This window comes from Bos mutus, chromosome 29 (assembly GCF_027580195.1).
Source record: "Bos mutus isolate GX-2022 chromosome 29, NWIPB_WYAK_1.1, whole genome shotgun sequence".
Lineage (NCBI taxonomy): Eukaryota > Metazoa > Chordata > Mammalia > Artiodactyla > Bovidae > Bos > Bos mutus.
Genome location: NC_091645.1, coordinates 11787794 through 11810632, shown reverse-complemented (window position 1 = coordinate 11810632; position 22839 = coordinate 11787794). Strand labels below are relative to the sequence as shown.

The 22839-nt window shown below is 43.2% G+C and overlaps 1 protein-coding gene across 2 annotated transcripts in view; it reads right to left on the bottom strand.

Annotated features, from left to right (window-relative positions):
- Window positions 1-22635, bottom strand: part of RAB30 (RAB30, member RAS oncogene family) — a 100771-nt gene extending 78136 nt beyond the window's left edge. The window contains exon 1 of one of the 2 annotated variants that reach the window (XM_070365186.1): window positions 22432-22635. The gene's annotated coding sequence lies outside the window, so the exon portion shown is untranslated. The remainder of the gene's footprint in view (window positions 1-22431) is intronic. The other variant, XM_005894638.3, reaches the window with a different exon arrangement.
- Window positions 22636-22839: the final 204 nt, after the last annotated feature.

The window sequence follows — 22839 nt, the reverse complement described above, 5'->3', positions numbered from 1 at the left end:
CGGGGTGGATTCATACATCTCACTCCCACCCCCAGCCCCTGGCACCATGCTCCCAATATACTGAGCTGGAAGCCTAAAAACAACAACAAAAACCTGTATATATCAAAGCTTACTTCCAGAAACCAAAGGACAGAAGAACAGTTTAAATTTGGATTCTTTTCCTGACTTATTAGGTAAGCTTTTTCCAATAGCCAAGACAGATAGACAGACACTGACCCACTGCCAACCTCTGCATGAACTTCAAAAAAAAAAAAAAAAAATCCCATTCCTTCTCAGAGTCTTGTTATTCTCATGGGTTTCTCAACCATTAAAAATGGGTTAATCTTAGCTGGCACCTTTGCTTGAAAGGTTAAGAATCCAACACCTAGGATTATATTATTGGAGCTCTGAGTTCCCCCGCCCCTGCAATGACTGTTCTCTGATTCCAGGAGCAAACAGCCACACCTATATTTTCTGCAAATGCCATCACTGTAACCCCTGCTGGGGGACCCAGAGCAGACCTGAGTACCTATTTCTGGCTCTTCTCCCTGTTGAGTATGGGATCCAGACTAGATCCAGACCATCCGTAGAGTATGGGATCCAGACAAGATCCAGACCATCCGTAGCACCGGAAGAAAATCATCACTTGGTTAAAAAAAAAAAAAAAAATCCCTGGAAAGCATCTAGGTAATTAATGTACAGAAATGCAGACTCCCTCCAATGTAAGATAAATCTAGTATCTACTGATTTTGTCTCTATAAAAGATTTTGCAGGCTATTCATTAATATTTGCATAAAGAAAAGAGACCCACATGTGCCTTTTTAAAAACATACTTGTCTATTTGGCTGTGCCAGGTCTTAATCGCAGCATGAAGGATCTTAGTTCTTGAACCTGGGCCCCTGTATTGGAAGCATAGAGTCTTCACCACTAGACCACCAGGGAAGTCCCCTACCTGTGCCTTCTGAATGTGACATTTCATAGGAAGGTTTAAGGTGATTCAAGTAGGTGTTAGAAAACACAATGGACTACTCAGATATTATTATCAAGTATATATGGAAAAAAGTGTACATGGAAAAATGCATATTAATGCTCAAAATACACTATGGCTTATTCTTTTAACAGTGCACAATCATCTTACATGATCCAGGCTGGATGAATCACAACTGGAATCAAGATTGCTGGGAGAAATATCAGCAACCTCCGATATGCAGATGATACCACTCTAATAGCAGAAAGGAGAACTAAAGAGCCTTTTGATGAAGGTGCAAGAGGAGAGTGATAATGCTGTCTTAAAACTCAACATTCAGAAAATGAAGATCATGGCATCCGGTCCCATCACATCATGGCAAATAGATGGGTTAACAGTGGAAACAGTGACAGACTATTTCCTTGGGCTCCAATATCACTGTGGATGGTGACTGCAACCACAAAATTAAAAGATGTTTATTCCTTAGAAGAAAAGCTATGACAAACCTAGACAGCATATTAAAAGTAGAGACATCACTTTGCCAACAAAGGTCTGTATAGTCAAAGCTATGGTCTTTCCAGTAGTCATGTACGGATGTGAAACTTGGACCATAAAGAAAGCTGAGCACTGAAGAATTGATGCTTTTGAACTGTGGTGTTGGAGAAGACTCTTGAGAGTCCATTGGACTGCAAGGAGATCAAACCAGTCAATTCTATAGGAAATCAACCCTGACATTCACTGGAAGGACTGATGCTAAAGCTGAAGCTCCAATACTTTGGCCACCTGATGCAAAGAGCCAACTCATTAGAAAAGAGTTGGGAAAGATTGAGAAAAATATTTTCTCAATGTTGGGAAAGAATTGGGAAAAATATTTTCTCAATGTTTCTACTGTTGGGAAAGATTGAGGGCAAGAGGAGAAGGGGTCAACAGAGAATGAGATGGTTGGATGGCATCACTGACTCAACAGACATGAGTTTGAGGAAATTCAGGGAGAAAGTAGAGGACAGGAAAAGCTGGTGTGCTACAGTTCATGGGGTCGCTAAGAGTCGGACATGACTTAATGACTGAACAACAACAACAAATCATCTTATAAACATGGTACAACCATTCTTACTCCTTAAAGCAGAAATAATTATTTCCTCTACTTTGTGGACCCACTGGACCCCATAAGGATGTTAATAACATAAAAACATTCTCTTATTTACTTGTATGTTTACTCTCCTCACACTTTACTACCCTAGACAATAAGTCCCTTGAAGACAAGGACCCCATCATATTCCTTCTTGAGTCCTCAGTATCCAAGAGACTGCCTAGCACCTAGCAGGTGTCTCATAACACCCAGATGGAAAAGCAAGAGACGCAGCAGGTATTAAGAGAGCAGAAACTGAATCTGTCTTATTCATTGTTGCCTGGCCTATAAATATTTTTTGAATGAATGGATGAAAGAAATAAAAGAACAGTGGTACTAGAGCATGAAAATATAGAGTTTGGTTGTGGCATAATAAGTATCATCTTTCCTCAGTTCTAAAACATGTTTTCTTACCTTCTGGCAGCTTGTAAATCAGGATGCATTTTGCAATGGATGGCAACTTGGCATTGTGTTATAGTTTATTTGGAACTTTCTCTTCCTTCCTTCCTCAGTGGTACACAGAAAAGTCTTACATGCTAAAAATAATGGCATTGGGACATCCCTGCCGGTCCAATGGTTGAGAATCTGCTTTGCAATGCAGAGGACTTGGGTTTGATCCCGGATTGGGGAACTAGGATCCCACAGGCTGCAGGGCAACTAAATCTGTGCACCACAGCTAGAGAAGCCCATGTGCTGCAACTAGGAAAGGCCCATGCATGGCAACAAAGACCCAGCACAGCCAAAATTAAAAAAACTAAAAAATATTTTTTAAAAATAATGGTGTCGTAGATTTAGTGAAATATAACCATTTGACGTGGCTGTAGTAACAGGGTTGGAAAGACAACTGTAAAATTGCACTGAATTTTCCACAAGAGTAGAAACAATAAGAGAGGCTGGGCTTTTTAGGGACTTCCCTGGTAGCTCAGCTGGTAAAGAATTCACCTGCAACGCAGGAGACCCCGGTTCGATTCCTGGGTCCAGATGATCCACTGGAGAAGGGATAGGCTACCAACTCCAGTATTCTTGGGTTTCCCTGGTGGCTCAGACAGTAAAGAATCCACCTGCAATGTGGGAGACTTGGGTTTTGATCCCTTAGTTGGGAAGATCCTCTGGAGGAGGGCATGGCAATCCACTCCAGTATTCTTGCCTGGAGAATCCCCATGGACACAGGAGCTTGGTGGGCTATATCCATGGGGTAGCAAAGAGTCAGACACAACTGAGCAACAGCACAGTACAAGTGGAGTGGCTATTTCTCTCACAATGGTTGCCCCTTCTCTAAAAGTAGCCCACAGGCCAGTTTACGCTAAATAAATGTCCTTCTGCCCACCACCGATTGGTCCAGGGGTGGTCACATGATCCAAAGTGAGTCAATCATTACTCTAAGATTTTTTTACTTGGAGCCAATGACAGTGTAGAGGCTTCCCTGGTGGCTCAGTGGTAAAGAATCTGCCTGCCAATTCAGGAGACCTGGGTTCAATCCCTGAGTTGGGAAGATCCCCTGGGGGAGGAGGAAATGGCAACCCACTCCGGTATTCTTGCCTGGGAAATCCCATGCACAGAGAAGCCTGGTGGGCTACAGTCCACTGTGTCACAAAGAACTGGACACAACTTAGCAACTGAGCGTACACGCAGGCACCCAATGAGAGTGCAGGGCAGTTTGTCTGTGGTGTCAGCCACAGAGTTAGAGTTCAGGAGCAATCCCTGGCCATGCTCCCTGCCATGGAGGAGAGAATCAAAGGCAAGAGACGGAGCCTTGACATCATTTGAGTCCCTGTGTGGCTCATAGTAGCCACATGCTCACCAAACCCATTTCTTTTTCTTCTTAGGCCTTATTTCTCAGCCTCCTTTGCCATTAGGTGGGGTCAGGTACCGAGTAATAACTGATAGAATGAGGCCAGCAGTAATATAAACTACTTTCAGACCTGGCTCCTGAAAACCTGCCACACGAGATGCTCCAAGCTTCTTCTCCATCTGCAGATTGAAAGGAGAGCACTCTGAGATACCTAGAGGAGAAGGGAACTACAAGATGGCAGGAGCCTGGCGTGTTATAGAAAGTGGCTTAACTAGGAAAAACTATGTTGCACTGGTGAATAAACAAGAAATAAACTTCATTGTGTTAAGCACTGATATTTGGGGGGATTATTAGGACAATTACCTGCTTTAATCTTCCTTGGTTCCAGGTATACCCATCCCTCTCCTGGTTACACAAAACACCCCACTATTCTTCCCATAAATTCCCTCTTCACCCAGACTAGTTGGAGCTGGATGTCTTTCCTTTACAACTTGAAGAGTTCTGGGAAATGAACTACAATCATTTGAAACGGCAAGAAGATAGACTGGTAAGCAACAGTCCCTAAGTGTCCAGGGAACACTAGAAAATTCCTCAGAACAGAGTAATAAGTCCGACAAACTAATGGCAAATCACAAGACTCTTTCCAGTGTCCCAGAGCTTCCAGCTGTACACTCATCAGCCACTTAGAGTCAGATCCTCTCTCCAATCTCCTACTACCAGAAGCATGTATAAAGTTGTAATAGCCATGCTTTAGGGTATATGCACTCATGAGTTCACACACACCTAGAATCCTGCTGCTGCTGCTAAGTCGCTTCAGTCGTGTCCGACTGTGTGTGACCCCATAGACAGTAGCCCACCAGGCTCCCCCGTCCCTGGGATTCTCCAGGCAAGAACACTGGAGTGGGTTGCCATTTCCTTCTCCAATGCATGAAAGTGAAAAGTGAAAGTGAAGTCGCTCAGTCGTGTCCAACTCTTAGCGACCTCATGGACTGCAGCCTACCAGGCTCCTCCGTCCATGGGATTTTCCAGGCAAGAGTACTGGAGTGGGGTGCCATTGCCTAACCCTAGAATCCTAGCAAGCAAGATAAACGTCACTTATCACACAGAGTCAGCCCTGCTGTCCCCAGATTTATTGGGAAATGGGTCCACAAGCAACTCCGAGAAGTCAGATAACGACCCTGCGCCTCAGAGCTCTGGGTATGCGAGTACAAGGCTGACCAGCGTTTTCAAAAACAAATATTCAAGACTCAACAAAGCTTAAGGGAGCATTTACAAGACTATAAATGAAAAGATTACAGAAATAAACGGAAGAGTGATGCCATGAATGCCTACATCAGAAGGAAAAGGTCTGCCTGAACTGGGAGCCAGCGATGACAGAGCATGCATCCCCCTCAGTTTCGAGAAATGTCTCTCAATGAGCCAAGATTTATAACAAGCACTGACGTCTATAATGCATTCTAGGGGCTAGCTGCAGAGCACTTTTGCACTACACATAGAGTAACCTGACTCTCACAAGGAGAGTAGGAAGCTGGGATTGTCATCAGTTCTTTATTTACAGCTAAGAACACAGGCTCAGACAGGTCAAGTGCTCAGAGCCCCAGGATTTGCGGTTTGAGCCAAGACTTGAGCTCCCATTTCCTGACCCCATATCCGCTGTCCATTTCGTTGTCCCCCAAACGATGGAAAGCCGGGGCAGAGAGGGCCCAGCTGGAGGACACTTTTCCCAATGCCATAAGATCCATCAACCCACTTGGAGGGTGGTTTTCTGTGCTTCGTGTAGCCATATGTGGTCGGGGGGTGCGGGGGGAGGGGTTAAAGGGCCTGGGATAAATGCCTGGTCTGCCTCCAAACTCAGCTGGGAAAATACTCTCTGACAAGACACCATAGCTTGTGCCCACAAGCAGGCCCTGAGAGAAGAAGGAGCCTGAGGCACGGGGTCAGGAGAGCTAAGGCCTTCGTGTGATCCTGGCAGAACCTCAGAGTCAGAAGCCTCTGAGAACCAGGCCACAAGCTCTCTCAGGATCCTAAAGATAGAATCTGGGGCAAAGGAACTGAATTTACCCTTTGCTGGGATGGGAGAGAGGATCAAATACATAAACTCAGCTGGCCTTAGACAGTTCATGAGCTACCTCTGAGAGGCAAATTGCCAAGATCAAACACTCACATATTACCTGGGAAAGACGAAAAAAGAGAAAAAAAAAAAAATCAGGTGGCCTAGTGGTAAAGAATCTGCCTGCCAACGCAGGAGATACAAGAGATGCAGGTTCGATTCCTGGCTCAGGAAGATACCCTGGAGAAGGGAATGGCAACCCACTCCAGTATTCTTGCCCAGAGAATCCCGTGGAAAGAGGCGCCTAGCGGGCTACAGTCCATAGGCTTGCAAAGAGTTGTATATGACTTAGCGACTGAGCACACACACAAGAGCCATTTATCCCTGGCAGTTGGCAGTCCACCACCTTGGAAAGAAGACATGAGAAATTGGAGGACCTGCCCTTTGGGGTGTTGGAAAACTTGAAGAGTGGGCCTCTCCTGAATATCACTACTTACCAGGCAACAGAGATGAGAGGAAGGGCCTTCATCCTGGTGCACTTCCCAAGAGATAAAAAATCCAAGATCCTGATGAATATGGAATAGGGAAGGGGCAATGGCCTTGATCTGAACAAACTTGGGCTTGAACCACGGCTCAGTGTCTTGTTAGCTGTGACCTTAAACAACTCACAACCTCTTTGAGCCTCAGTTTCAATATCTGTAGAGGATACAACGCTGACCTTTCAGGATTTGGAGGGGGATGAAGAAAAATTATAAATATAAAGGGCATAGCACACCATCATACACAGGAGCCACTCAACAAATGTGAGCTTTTTGTGAGCCCTTGCAATCCTCACTTCCTTATTATTGCAATATTAATACTTGGTCATTTTAATTCTTAGAAATTCACCAGTCAGTAGTCTTGAGAGAATCATGTCTATCTTGGCCGTTTCGCTAGTCTCTTTGAAATATAATCATCTGCGATTTTGGCTGTGAACATCTCAAATAAATCTAGACCCTTGGGTCTCTTACTAGTCTACTTCATGCTTCCTAAATTCCCTTAGCAAACAAACAAACAAAAAATCCTGCAACCTTATCGTCTTTCTCCAACTCAAAAGAGAATCCAAACCTTATGGATATTTGGCACATAGCTGCACCTAACAACTTAACAATAGTCAAGTTCAACTAACGTTCCACAAGGCTTAAAATGAAGAGTTCTGAGTTCACCAAAGCTTTACAGAGTTCAATCAATAGTAGTGTGCCTATGAACATAGGAACAACAGCAAGGATGAGTTTCTTGTGGAGTTCTTCATTATCTTCTGGGTCTTTGGGACCATTTCCTCTTGACATGCTATTATCCAAGTCAGGGTCACACCTATCCTCTATACTCCAGTCTTTCATATACACCACTACCAGTGCTTTGACCATACTACACAATAACTGTCTATTTTATGCTCTCTTCACTACCCTACAATCTCCTTTCAGGCAAGAACAGTGTTCTGCCATATCTCAATTACCAGTACCTACCAACACAGTACCTGGTGTGTAATAGACATTGAATTAATACTGTAGGTGTATAAGATGGATAAATAAACAAACAGGGTTTCTAGATGGTTGAATGGCATCACCAACTCAATGGACATGAGTTTGAGCAAACTCTGGGAGATGGTGAAAGACAGGGAAGCCTGGCGTGCTGCAGTCCAATAGTTGCAAATAGTCGGACACGACCGAGTGACTAAGCAACAACAACAAAGATCTGGGAGAAACTTTAGAAATCATCTGGTCTAATACAAGGCCTTCGTCTTACAGACAAGGACCCTGAGGCTCAGAGCTGTAAGAAGATTCAGCCCAGGCGGCCTCAGAATCCGCAAGAAGATGACAAGTGGCGGCAGTCACATGCCATTTTGATTGTGAGTTCACAGACAGACATCACTTCACACTCACTCCCAGGGGAGGTAGTGTATCCTGGTGGCTTCCCAGGTGAAGTCTGCGGCTACCTACCTGTCATGTGATTTTGGATAAATTACTTTATCTCTCTGAGTCACAATGGCTACATCTGTTAATTGGGGCTACGAATAACTCCAGAGTTCTTGGGGGTATAAAGCCTGCCAACACACATGAATAGAACAAATGTTTACTGAATGAATCATGAATGAGTCCCTGTCCAGCATACCACAAGAACCTGGTTTAGACTCTGTATTTAAATCTCTGCCTGCATAGAAGGTGGCTGGATCACCCATAATTACACAGCTATGTACTTGGAATTTGTTTCTTGCTGGAATTAGACCTTAAAGCCAAGTAGCCTCTATAACGCTGTTCACCGTTCCTTTCACCTTGGTTGCCCTTGCTTCACAAATCCGCCCCACAAATTACCCATCTTCTATCACCCAGCTAGTTACACCTTGTCTAGAAAGCTGTCTCTGATTCCTACAATGTCCTTAGTCCTTCCTCTCACTAATTAATACAGCAGAGGGGTGTATCCATTTGGCTTTTTAAATTGTGGCAAAATACACATAATGTGAAATTTACCACCTTAACCAATTTTTTTTTTGGCTGTGCCACACAGCATGTGGGATATTAACTCTGCAACGAGGGATCGAACCTGTCCCCTCGCAGCGGAAGCTGTTTTAACCACTGAACCACCAAGGAAGTCCCCCACCTTAACCATTTTTAAGTGTACAACTCAGCAGTGTTGAGTACATTCACACTGTTGTGTGGCCAATTGTTAGAACTTTTTTATCTTGTGAAACCAAATTCTACACTCATTAAACAACAACTCCCCCTATTGCTTCCTCCTCCAGCCGCTGGCGAGCATTCTACTTTCTGTCTCTCTGTCTGATTACTCTAGGTACCTCATTTAAATGGAATTATACAATATTTGTCCATTTCTGTCTGATTTATATCACTTAGCAAAGTGTCCTCGAGGTTCATCCATGTTGTAGCATGCGTTCAGAATTTCCTTCAAAGGCTATTCAGCTTTGAAATACATTCAAGGCTGAATACACGGAATAATTACTCAATGTTCCATTGCATGCACATACTACATTTTGCTTATCCATTCATCTGTTGATGGGCGCTTGAGCTGCTTCCACTTCCTAGCTATCGTGAATAATGCTGAGGTTTATCTGCCTCATCTCCTCTACTTAAATGTGAACTTCCCAAAGACAATGGATGAGTCTCAGTCATCTCTATAGTTCTCAAGGTGCCTCACACGTGATGGCACTTAATAAATACCTATCAAGTAAATAAGACAGTTGTTGTTGTTTAGTGGCTAAGTCGTGTCCAACTCTGTGACCCCATGCACTGTAGCCCTGCAGGCTCCTCTTTCCGTGGGATTTCCCAGGCAAGAATTTGCAAATGGCAGTATCAGCAGAAAAACACAGGCTTTGCAATAAGACAGTCTTGATTTCTGGTCCTGGATCTGCCTCTTCCTACTCATATGATCTTAGGCGTGTTGCTTAAGCTCTCAGAGTTTCAGTTCCTTATGTGGTTTTTGCCACAATTAAATATTATAACTTATGTAAAGCAGTTGGCACAGCACTTGGCACACCATAAACTTAAAAAAAAATGTATGCCAGTATTATGATTATAAAGTTATATAATAAAAGTAACTTACTGCACATACAAACAGGCCATTTAGTTTTCTGGCCATGATAATTTTAAAGGCAGAGTACGCAGAATTCTGAGAGCAAACAATTCATTACAGGTAACAGTCAAAACAGAAAGACACCTCATAGCACTAACCATGAATTCGGATTGGTATCACTCTACTGAAATCTTGAGCTATTCTGCTACAGGTCTGGATGTTGGAAATTTTGCCACTTCAAAGGGACAGACTTAAACGTTGTACTGAGGACCACCTCCCTGAGCAAAGCAGCCTGTCAAAGATCTCACAGTTTTTAATCAGGATGACTTGAGGGGTTTTTTTGTTTTTTTTTTTGGTGCCTGGGCTGAGTCTGTCTTGAATTTGATCAAGTTTGAACTTTTTAGCAAAATGATGAAAGAAAGAAATAGATCTTTATGACTATTTCAGACAGACATATTTATTTCAATCTGTCTCAAAGGAAACTGAGCTCCCCACCCTACTCCTAGTTCCTCCTGGACATGAATTCCTTTTGCGGTTGCTCTCCAAATTTTCCAGACCAGAAACATTCCTTCCAAAGTTAGCTCTTAGAAAGTAGAGTTCTTAAGTCTTAGAAGGAAAACTTATTGGAGTTTCTTTTTGTCTGCTGAAACAATTAACATTCCTCATGGCTAATTTAAATGACTCTCTCAGACAAAAATCAGAAACTTGGTTGTGTGGTGGAGGAAAGGGAAGGGAAGAAAAAGAGAAGGTAAGAGAAAGTTGTTCAAGTGCTAGTGTCAGTCGCTCAGTTGTGTTGGACTCTTTGCGTCTCTCTGGACTGTAGCCCACCAGGCTCCTCCTTCTGTAGGATTCTCCAGGCAAGAATACTGGAGTGGGTTGCCATGCCCTCCTCCAGGGGATCTTCCCAACCCAGGGATCAAATCCGAGTCTCGTGTTTTCTACATTAGAAAGCACGTTCTTTACCACTAGTGCCACCTAGGAAGCCCCCCATATGCCACAGGTCAATTTTAATTTGTCTCCCAAATAACAGCTAAGGGCTACTGAATGCCTTCCCCAACCAGGACACCCAAATGACTTCGAGGCCCACCAGGTGAAGGGTACCACACTGAGACTTGAAACACAGAGCCTCCACTATGCTCTAAGCATTAATTTTGGTGATGACTGCATGACTCTGTGAACATCCTAAATCAAACGACTGAATACATGCAGTTCATGTGAATTTTACCTCAACAAAGTCATTTAAAAGCCAGCATCATATAAAAGAGTAAATTTTAAGAAATCTCACCACATACACATGCGCACATACCCCACTCCTACTGCACTGGTATCAGTAACCATTTTGTTATTTTATATCCTTCCCAGATTCCTTTGTGCAAATCCAAATGTATTTGCTTAACCCCCTACTTCTTTCACAAAACATGCACTCTTCTGCATCAGCTTTCTTTTTGAGGGGTGTGGAGGAACCATCTTTCTTTCACTTAAAATATCCTTGGAGATCTTTGCATATCAACGCTTAGAGAAATCCTCATTCTTGGTAGTTTAACAGCTTTCCCTTTTGTGAACATACCCATTTATTTAACCAGCTTCCCACTGATGCACACTTAGGTGGTCTCTAATCATTTGCTATTAGCAATGGTGATGCAATGCTTGTGCTTTCTTCTTAACTTGGTTTTATCAGGTAACATTCTGCTTCTGGACTGAAGGGAGACAGCCTCAACTGCAGGAACCTCTTCAGAGTTAGTTGGAACTGGGCCTGCATACAGCCTCTTCTGTCCGTGTGCATGTCAGTCGTTCAGTCGTGTCCAACTCTTTGCGACCCCATGGATTGTAGCCCACCAGGCTCCTCTCTCCATGGGATTTCCCAGGCAAGAACAACCCACTGGAGTGGGTTGCCATTTCCTTCTCCAGGGGATCTTCCCCACCCAGGGATTGAAGCCAGGTCTCCTGCATTGCAGGCGGATGCTTTACCATCTGAGCTACTAGAGAAGGCACAGTCTCTTCTGCTGACTAGCTCTTAGCTCCATGACTGGGAAGGTTTCTTTTATCTTCTGAGCTTCAATTTCCTCACTTCATAAAGTAGGCAAAATCCCACCTACTTTATCAGGTTGCTTTTAGGGCTCAATAGGCTCCCACTGGCCAAATTTGGGACAATTTTTGTATCAAAAAGCATAAATATGGGAGCAGGGGAGGCGGAAGGTTGGAAATGGATTATAACACATGGGGGAAGAATCCAGGAATCCAAGTGATACTAAAAATAAATAAATAGTAGGGGAGTTGAAAGCTAATCTATCAGAAAAATGCTGGAAAACAAATACAGAACCAAAGAGAAAATTAGAAAATCATCATTTTACTTATTGCATAGCACAGGGAACTCTGCTCAGTCTTATGTGGCAGTCTAGATGGGAGGGGAGTTTGGGGGAGAATGGATACACGTATATGCGTGGTTGAGTCCCTTCGCCGTTCACCTGAAACTATCATATTGTTAATCGGCTATACTCCAATACAAAATAAAAAGTTTAAAAAAAGAAATAGAAAATCATCCTTTTATAGATGTTAATTGATCTAGGCCAGGATTATCAATAGATGTTTAAACCAGAGAGAGAAAAGTTGCTGAGAACAGGAGTTTGAAACAATCTCAAAGAATCACCCCAAAGGCAACGTTATTAATTAGAAAGAGAAGAGGGTTGGTTCCTTTACAATGTAGAGATCTGGCAAGGCCACCACATTCAAAATACAAACTTCTCATCACCAGTGTGGGGACAAACTGACATGTGTCACCCTGATGTGATGCAAGGGGAAGGATACAGCATCGCCTGTGGGGTATTCTTATTGCGAATGTTTACCCTGAGTATAAGAATAACAAAACCAGCAGATAAATCCAACCTACCGTCTACAAAGCAGCTTAGAATTTTCAAACTGTCAATGTTATGAAAGACAAAAAAAAAAAGCAGGGGAACTTAGCCACATTAAAGCAAATTCAAGAGACACAACTACACTGTATAAGCAATCTTTGATTAAATTCTGCATCCCTCTTCCCCTAAAAGGTTATAAATATCATTGGAACAACTGGGGAAATCTGAAAAATATTATTGTTCCAGTGTAATGGTATTGTGGTTACAGGGGAGAATGTCCTTGTTCTTTAGACATACACGCTTCAGTGCTTAGAGATAAAGTGTTGTGGTGTCTGCAACTTACTTTCAAATGATTTTGAAAAATAAAAATCAATGTGTGTGTCAGTGTGTGTGTGTGTGTGCATGCACACAATCAGGATGGGAAAGCAAATAAATCTAGATGAAGGGTATAGGAGTTTTTGCTGTAATATTTTTGCAGTTTTTCTATGTTTGAAATTGTTCAAAATAAGTTGGGGGGGGGGAATCAAACAAAACACGTAAATCAACTGACATTCATTAGGTCCTATAAGAGTTCCCATCATGGCTTCAACCAACTCAACAGATCTACAGAAAGCTCCTGCCCTCTAACCATGCTATGTGCTGGGGCTAAGTCACTGCAGTCGTGTCTGACTCTTTGTGACTCTATGGACTGTAGCCCAACAGGCTCCTCTGACCATGGGATTCTCTTGGCAAGAATACTGGAGTGGGTTGCCGTGTTTTCCTCCAGCAGATTTTCCCGACCCAGGGATTGAACCCAAGCAGATTTTCCCGACCCAGGGATTGAACCCAGGGATTGAACTCCAGCAGATTTTCCCAACCCAGGGATTGAACCCAGGGATTCAAACCCAACCAAGGGATTGAACCCACTGAGACTTGGGTTCAATCCCTGGTCAGGAATATCTGCTGGAGAAGAACACGGCAACCCACTCCAGTATTCTTGCCAAGAGAATCCCATGGTCAGAGGCGCCTGTTGGGCTATAGTCCATAGAGTCACAAAGAGTCAGACACGACTGAAGTGACTTGGCCCAGCACATAGCATGGTTAGAGGGCAGCAGACAGTGCTGCCTTCAGAAAGCTTACACCTCTGATCAGATGACAAGACAAAAACAGGAAACACCTAGAGATCCAGTAAGGTTTTGGTTCCAGAAAAACTAGCTGGGGCCTACATATGTGAATTTTTTAAAGATCGGTAACCTTTTAAAAAACAAAACAGAACCACTACTTAACCTCACTAAGAATTATTTCCTCATTTACATGGAAAAATGGAGCTGGAATCTACAAGCTAAGTTGAGAGAATAAGATAGCGTACATAGTACACCTCTGTAAAGCATATGTTATTGAAGGCTTAGCAAAAGATTAATCTCCTAGAATAAAAGCAGAGAAGGAAAGCTCCAGGAGGGTTCCACCTTTGTTTCCCTATCAGAACACCCAGCACAGGAATTTGCATTTAGCTTATGCTCCAAACACTGGATGAAGAAGTAATAGTAAGACATTATGAGATAGAATACCTAAAGAAAGTCTTTGTGGCTACAAATGCCACTGGAATTAGAGGAACGATTAATATGAGCTGGCCCAGCCAGAGACTGCAGCACCTTAACAAAAGCACATATTTATGTGCACATAAATTGGCAAATTTATGTGACATGAGTTTGAGCAAACTCTGGGAGATAATGAAGGACAGGGAAGCCTGGCATACTGCAGTCCATAGGTTTGTAAAGAGTCTGACACGACTCAGTGACTGGACAACAAAATTAGCAAAAGTCCTACTATACAGATTATCTCATCTGAGCCTCGAAGTAATCCCTATTTTAGAGATGAATAAACTGAGGTTTCAAAAAATAAATTACCCACTGAGCACACAACTCAAATTTCTGTTTGCCCAACCCAGCCACAGAAGAATGAAAATAACTGGTTAAAAGAATGGAAATATCTCACAGCTCAGTGATCCCATGGTCTCTGTAGAACAGTGAGTCACTGATGGCCACTCCTAAACTCAGGCCTTTTCTACAAAAAAAAAATGCCAAAAATCTGCCTTGGGATTGCTTCTCTGGCTATTCAGAAAGATGAAAAATCAGGCCTTTTAGCCACCAGCTTCAGATATTAAAACAGCAGAGCTTAAATTCCCCTTTCTTGTGTGGCTGCATAACGGAGATGGAGAGGAAGTGAGTAGAAGAGATGATTTTCAATTCAAGGTTGACGGTGTCTGCATTTTAGTGAAGTTAATCTTAACTCAAAAATAAAATTTCCCTGCAAAATTTTCTGGGGGAAGACTCATGACTGCATTACTGTTCCTATTCACTTTTTAAACATCATGCTGTGTTGCAGTCTGGGATAATATATTTTATTTCTCTCTTCCAGAGGTTTCCATGTTATGGATGTATCAACCTTTACTACAGCGATCACAAAAACCACTACAACTCCCTTCCCTTAGTAAAAGAGGGTAGTCTAAGTGGCTAAATGGACTTGGCATAAGTATATAAAAATGACACTTCAAAGATTGTGATAGGAATTTAAATTGGGAAGCAGTTTAAATGAAAAATATCTATGCCCTTTGCCCCAGCATTTCTACCTTAGAAATGAATCCTACAGAAATACTCCCACAAGTTTATTACAAACGGATGCATGCTCAAATGCTCACTGCAGCAGTGTCTGACAGCCACTGAAAAGGGTAAGTTAGAGGAACATGCAAATACGTGGGGCAGATGCCCAAAATATATTAAGTGCCAGAGAGCAAGCAGAATACGTATTAAAATAACATCTTTAGCATACACGTGAGGGAAAATGACAGCATATGTGTGCATGCTTAGTCGCTCAGCTGTGTCCAACTCTTTGCGACCCCATGGACTGCAGCCCACCAGGCTCCTCTCTCCATGGGATTCTCCAGGCAAGAATACTGGAGTGGGTTGCCTTCCCTTCTCCGCAGGATCTTCCCGACCCAGGGATCAAACCTGAGTCTCTTTCATTGCAGATGGATTCTTTACCATCAGAGCTACCAGGGAGGCCAGAAAAATGACAGCAATACACATCAAAATCGCAACAGTTGACTACATGAGGTGGAATTAAGGGAATTTTCCCTTTGTAGTTCATCAGACATTTCTGTAATGGATTTTGATTTCTCTTAGGTCTAGAATCAAAAAACTAATTTAAAATATACGTTTATGTCCTCTTTCATGTCCTTTCCTCTTTGCAGTCAAATGCTCTACTCCTGAGTTATTCCCCCGCTTATCTCTCTTTTTAACTCAGGAAACAGCCACCTGCATCATTACCTCTAGAAATAAACAGCGCCAGCTGCAGAGGTCTGCACTCTTTAGGGAATGACAGAAAAGATCACCTACAATATCTGCCAACAAACAGTATTCCAGCCCATAGGCTGATTAAATACAGGCAGTGACCAAAACAATCACTATCTTCTGAAGCAGGCCTTGATGTCATCTAGATTTGCTGTGACATTCCTAAAGATGACATTCAGGAATGGGCAACTGACTTGAACAATAATATTCAACACATGACAGGCTAAGCAGACAGAATCATTACCATATCCAGGAAAACTAACCTTGTTACTGATTATTTCCCATGCAGCTCCCATTCAAATTTCCCCAACTGTCCTCTCAGTGTCCTTTATAGCTTTTGCTTTTTTAAGTCCAGTATCCAATCAAGGGTTGCATGCGGCATTTGGTTGTCATAGCTCTTTGCTCATGCTCGCTCAGTCGCTAAGTTGTGTCCAACTCTTTGTGACCCCATGGCCTTGTAGCCCACCAGGTTTCTCTGTCCATGGGATTTTCCAGGCAAGATACTGGAGTGGGCTGCCATTTCCTTGTCCACGGGATCTTCCCGAACCAGGGATCGAACCCATGTCTCCTACACTGGTAGGCAGATTCTTTATCTCTAAGCCACCAGGGAAGCCTGCTGTGGCTCTTTAGTCTTTTTTAATCTAGATTAGTCCCCCGACATTTTGTATTCTTTTGCTTTGTTTCTCTGTCACGACATTGACCCTTTTGAAGATCACAGTCCAGCTGTTCTACAGTACGTCCCACAATCTGAATTTGCCTGATTATTTCCTCATGATTAGATCGAGGTTAAATATTCCTGGCAAGAATTCTACCTTGGCATTAGGTGTGTGCTTGCCATTGCATTCGGTTGTCTAGTTACACTGAGATATCTTCCTCTTCATTATGTCACTGGGGGTACCAGGAAAGCCATCGGTCAATATATAAGATGTTCAAAATAGTAAATAATACCAAAAACAGCCTCAACGAACACCAGCTATTCCAGGCATAGTACCAGACATTTTAAAAAAATATATTCTCTCATTTAAACCTCACAACAATCTTGTAAAGAAGCAGCAGTTCAAAGAGGTTAAGTCGCTTGTCCAGTAACACATATATAGTGATAAAAAAAATGTACACTTTCACATGTGGACTCATTCTTACACACAAACCCCCACACACACGTCAACATATGATCTCTGGGGTCCATGGTCTCCCTGAGGATCTTCCAGGGACAAGTGAAGAAGCCCTACCTTAGACTAATCTTGAGGAGGCCTAGCTAGCTTTCAAGAGTTGAATTCCTATGGAGAAGAAATTGAAAATAAATTATCTGTGGTCCACATAAAATTCTTCCACACTTGGAAATCTTCTTATTTGGAGATGGGCCACCTTTCCACCATAGCCAAGAAAATAGGGCAATGGCTCCATAAATTATTATAACATTCTGGTATTTGGCTTGTTTTTTTGCTATTCCGCAACAAATTGAAAAGAAAAATAAAGACAATGTAGAGAATTTTTCACAATATATTTCTAATTTTAATTAGATTTCTATATAAAATATAATTTCTAAATATATTTCTAATTTTAAAATGATGGTCTTTCCACAAGCTTTGGTATTAAATACACTTTATTTCATGAGATAAACTAAAGGAGGACATATTTTTTAAAACATCTTTAACTATAGAAGAATAACTGTTGGCAAAATCTCACCCAATTTTATCTCAATTTTTTTGTATTTTCACTTACCTATAAAAGTCTGAAACCCATTATTTATGGCATTCTATACAATCAACATTATTTCAGAGAAACTAACTGGAATAAAGGAAATTCAGCCCCCAAAGAAACCAGGTCTGAAATCATTCTGAATTTTCCCTGAAAATCATCCACAAAACATCTCAAAGGTCTCCTCAGTCTCAGGTCTCCTCATGTCAACGCATTTGTTAAAAGCGTTTTACATTTTATATTTGCATTACTAATTGCCCTCTTCCGATGTGTTGCTATTTCCTGCCTTTGAGTGCGTCCTTATGACTTAGGTTAATATACTCAATCGACAAACATTCAGTCCCCAGTTTGTGCAAGGCAGTCTATTAGATGCATAGGAACTCACTCTGGAGAGTTGTTTCTTGCCTCCAAGTCTCAGGTCACAGGTAACCTACCACAGGTCACCCCCTTCTCCCCACGACTCAGCTCCCAAAGAAGTATGAAAACTTCCCTTGGGACTGTCCTCTCCTAGCACTGCCATCAAACCTCCTTGTGTGTGGTTATTTGTTTATATTCCTCTCCCTCACCTACATGAATTTTTCCAAAGCAAACACTGTCTTATTCAATGCTGTATTCCTAACACAGTGCACATACAGCTGCCAGGGATCAGTATAAATTAGTGGAATAAATATATTTTACATAGGAGGAAAATAAAGCTCGCAAAAAGAATATGATGTGTCTAAAATCATAAATAAGAAGTCACTCGTTGTAAAAAGCCTCACCAGAGGTCTCTTCTGTTCCACCATGATATCCTACACACAGATAAAGTGAGCTGGAGATCTTAGATGTCTTCATGGAACCTCAAACTCAGTATGTCCAAAAGTCCCTCCCCCTTGAAAAAACAAATAAAAATCTGGTCCCCATCCAATGTCCTCTTTCTCTTATAAGTGATATATCCAGTAGTTTAAGGAAAACCAAAGTCATCTTAACTCCATCTTTTTTCTATCTTCACACCCAATCTAGCAACAACCGTATCAACTATAGTCTTCAAATTTAGTGTCTCCCAATCACTTCCCTTCTCTCCAAGCCCCCAGCCCCACCCTAGATCCAAGGCCACCACCATCCCACAGGTAGACTACAAAAATGACTTTCCACCTCATCTTGTGTTCACTTTAGCTAATTCTCTCCAGTCTCTTCCCCAACTTAACAGCCAAGGTGATGTTTTTAATATCATCCTACCTGCATATGGAATTCATCTAGCTAATTAAAATCCTTCACTTAGGATAAAGACCAAATTCACCAGTGACTCAGAAAACTGCCCACTGTCTAGGCTCTGTCCACCTATCCAGCTTCATTCTTCCTCATTCTGCTCTCTCTCTCCTTGCTTCATGCCCATAAACTGTCTAACCCCCATAACTAACTAACTTTTAAATTCGTATAGTCATCTATTTCCTTTGTACTTTGAACATGTAGTTCCCGTGTTAGAAACCCCTTGTCCTCATCTCAGCACCTCCTATTGCCATCCTAAATTACTTCCTCTCACTCTCCAAGTCTCTTGAAATGTCACTTCCTACGGGAAGCCCTCCCTGATTCCTCCAGGCAAGGGAAGCACACCAAGTTAACCACTCCTCTCCTACCTTGTTGTACATCCCACTTCAGCAGGAGAATTCATCACAGTTGTAATTGCTTCTCCAATGATTATCTCCCCTATCAGAACATAAATTATCTGATAGTGGTGGAAGCATCTCTTTTTACGGAGCCTGGCGGGCTGCAGTCAGTGGGGCTGCAAAGAGGCAGACAGGGCTGGGCGACTGAGCACGCACATGTGCACGCACACACACACACACACACACACACACCTCCCCCCAGTCCTTAGACCACAGTGGTGGTGGTGGTGGTTTAGTCACTAAGTCATGTCCAACTCTTGAGACCCCCGTAGACTATAGCCTGCCAGGCTCCTCTTCCTATGGGATTCCCCAGGCAAGAATACTGGAGTGGGTTGCCATTTCCTTCTACAGGGGATCTTCCCGACCTAAGAATCAAACCCAGGCCTCCTGCATTGAAGGCAGATTCTTTACCGACTGAGTTACAGGGAAGATCTAGCTGCTCTCAATATCTGTTGTCAGAAGGACAGGCTGGGGCCATATCACCAGGCCAAGGGGCAAGGATCCTTATCCCTTTGCAAAGGATTTAAACAAAGGGAGAAAGAAATGCAGAGTTATTCAAGGTCACAGAGATAGCCGAAATAGGGCCAAAACTAACATCCCATTCAGCTCATTTCTCCTCCCTAAAACACTAAAAAGCCTGGGTAGAAGAGGGAGCAACTCAGAAGAAGAAAATTAGGAATGAAAAGATGGTGAGTGAGGGGTCTCAGGTGGTGAGAGCTTCTGAATCTGCCTGTCACACTAGCTGCTTCTGGATGGGCAGCAGTTAGACTTTTCCTGCCTAGAGGAGCATCTTACTACACAAACAAACATAATCACTACCACCTCCTTAATGGGACAGTGGGTATAAAACAACAAACTTCTTTCATCCAAAGAAGAGAAGAAATGACAGGAAGAAAAGCTGTTATTGCTCCAAGCATCTTCAAAAAAAAAAACCCAAATGGGCAGTGTGGTCACCTGGACCGGCTCCTCAGCAATCAATAGGAAGGGAGTAGAAAAGACGTAACTGCAGCAGGCAAGGGCAAGGGAGGAATAAATTAGAAGCCACTCAAAGTCTACTGATTCTTTGAGAATTAGGAGAACATTTTTTGTAGAGCATTTAAAAACCTTGCCAGGGGCTTCACTGGTAGCTCAGGGGTAAATAATCCTCCTGCCAATGCAGGAGACACGGGTTCAATCCCCAGTCCGGGAAGATACCACGTGCCGTGGAACAACGAAGCCCGTGTCCCGCATACTGCGCCTGTGCTCTAGAGGCCGAGAGCCACACCTACTGCAACGAGAGGCCCGGGCACCGCCACCAAGAGTAGCCCTCGCTCGCCACAACTAGGTAAAAGCCTTCGCAGCAACGAAGACCCAGCACAGCCAAAAATAAAGAAAGAAATAAAATTATATTAAAAAAAAAAAACTTGCTAATGCACCGGCAGCTCTTAAAACAGGTACCGATGAAAGGAAAAGTATCATGAGCTCAACTGTAACAATTCGCTGTCTTCGGGCTGCGGGGGTCAAATTATATCCATGACAGAAGCCACAAACCAGGCCAAGGGGTTAGGTTCATTGCCATTCATCCTACCAAGCACCAACTGCAAGAAGAAGAAAAGGCAAAGCCTCTTCAATGAGGACTCAGTAGAATAAATATTTGAAGTCTCAACTACCCTACCCTGGATGTTCTGGATGAGGCAGAGAAGGGATGGAAGGGTATCCAGAGCCGGGAAGGACTCTTAGAGAGAGAGATGTGATATACTGGTGATAGGGAGATTTTGAAACACAGAGGGAAAAATGAGAATTGCAAATTGAGAGACAGGGAGAGAAACTGGAAGAACTTGAGACACAGAGGGGTGTGGAAAGGAAGACAGCATGGAAGGGGTGCTCAGGAAAGCAGACAATAAGCAACAGAGGGACACAGAAAGAGGCAAAGCCAGGCAGACCATCTTTCCCCAAATCCCAAAGCTGCTCATTGCATTCCAATAAATCACTCTACTACAAAGCCCATACAATGGACTGCCCTTTGCATTCAGTAACAAGCGGCATGTAACGAAGCATCGCCCAGCTGCAACTTTGGAGACCTAAGGGTCTGAATTAAAAACGAACAAAAAATTGGTTCAGCAGCAGAAGATAACCAGTAATGACTTTCCCCCAGTGGCTGACTTGGCTCCGAAAAGGTTTGGCATTTTGGAGTTAAGCATAAAACACTCTGGCATTTCTCCTTTTGACATTCCAAGAGGGGGTGTGGTTGACCCCAGGTCCATTCATTTCCAAGGTTGTAGATCTCTCAGCTAAGATTGGCCCCATCTGTTCTGGAGTCAGCCAGCTGTTTATTCCAAAATGACATATTTATTTTACTAATCACCCTAGTAACTCTTACAAGAACAGAGCCAATAGCACATGAGTCAAAATGCTCTCTGTCCTGTTAAACGTGTCAGTTTGCGTAAAAAAACAAAACCAAAAATCCAAAAAAGCTCTACGTGCTTTTCGGTTTCCAAGTCCATGATCACTCTTCCATGCCGGACCTTTCAGTAATGGCAAATGAAGGTTAACAGCGCTTCTAACTTTTCCTTTCCCTAATGCGTTAAAAATGAACCCTAATGATCCATTCTCCAAACCGTTATTTGTGACTGGTGACTGCCTCAGGAAAGGACAGCTCATTACGGTACCACTGTCAGTGGCAAGAAGCCTATTGGAATGTAATTTAAAACATTCGCACAAGTACAAATCTGTCGGCTCCACATCCAAACAATCCTGAAACCTTGCAGTTGGGAGAGGAAAAACACTCAACGAAAATGTTGCTTCCAGCAGCCTCAGAGAACCTTGCCCAGACACGTGAAATGTTTCTGACTGGCACGGAGTGCACCATTAAAGGACACTGTCACCTCAAATTGGCAGAAAAGGCGAGACAAACGACGTAGACACACACACACACAAAATAAAGACCCACAAAACTTAACCTACTCAGAAGCACGCTCATCTTAAAAATGAATAGTGTGTGCTCGCCCAAGTGACACGAAATGTTCCAAAGTAGTGCGACCACATGAAATCACTGTCTCCATTTCTCCCCACGCATCACCCCTTCCCACTCAAATCTCAGCACTCGGGCCGTATGTGACAGGACTGCAGTCTCCCACCACTGCCTTCCTCTGATTATTTTCCAAGAGCACTTCCCAACATCCTCCCCAACCCAGCTCCCTCTCCCAGTCTTCAAAAAGGTTGAGGGGAGTTGCGACTAGGGAATTGGCAAGCATCCGTCCTCTGGCGGGGGAAGGCTGCTGGAGTTGTTCTTTGCAGTGACCCAAATTGCAGAGAGCTTTTCGCTTAGCAGCGCTTGCGAGCAACCTTCCCAATCCTCCCGCCCCCATCTTCCCAAAAGAAAGCCTTGAGAACTAAGCGGGAGGAATAACTTGGTAGAATCATTTGAATAAATCACTTCAACTCACCTGGTTTGGGATTTTTCTCCCCACCCCAGGCATAAACAGAAAGGATGTGCGAATGAGTCACGCAAGCAATGGAGGGTGTTGCGATGTCCTAAGTCCAAGGGCTGAAGTCAGTCCTTGCCCTGGTGCTGCTGCTACGCTTAGCTCAGCTGGAGCGAGCGGCAATCGCAAGCCTAGCAGCAGCAGGGGGGTGGATAGATCGTAGCACAATGAATGCAGTGGGGTTTTTGCAATGACATCATCCCACTGTCCAAAAGGCCCCAATAGCCATGCTCAGGAGCGGTGCGTTCTGGGAATTGTAGTTTCCTCAAGGCCCGGCGGAACAGCCGGGCTATCCCCCGGAACTACAATGCCCAAAATGCGCCATGGTCGGACGCGCCCGCAGCGGGCGAAGAGAGCGAAGTGGACAAG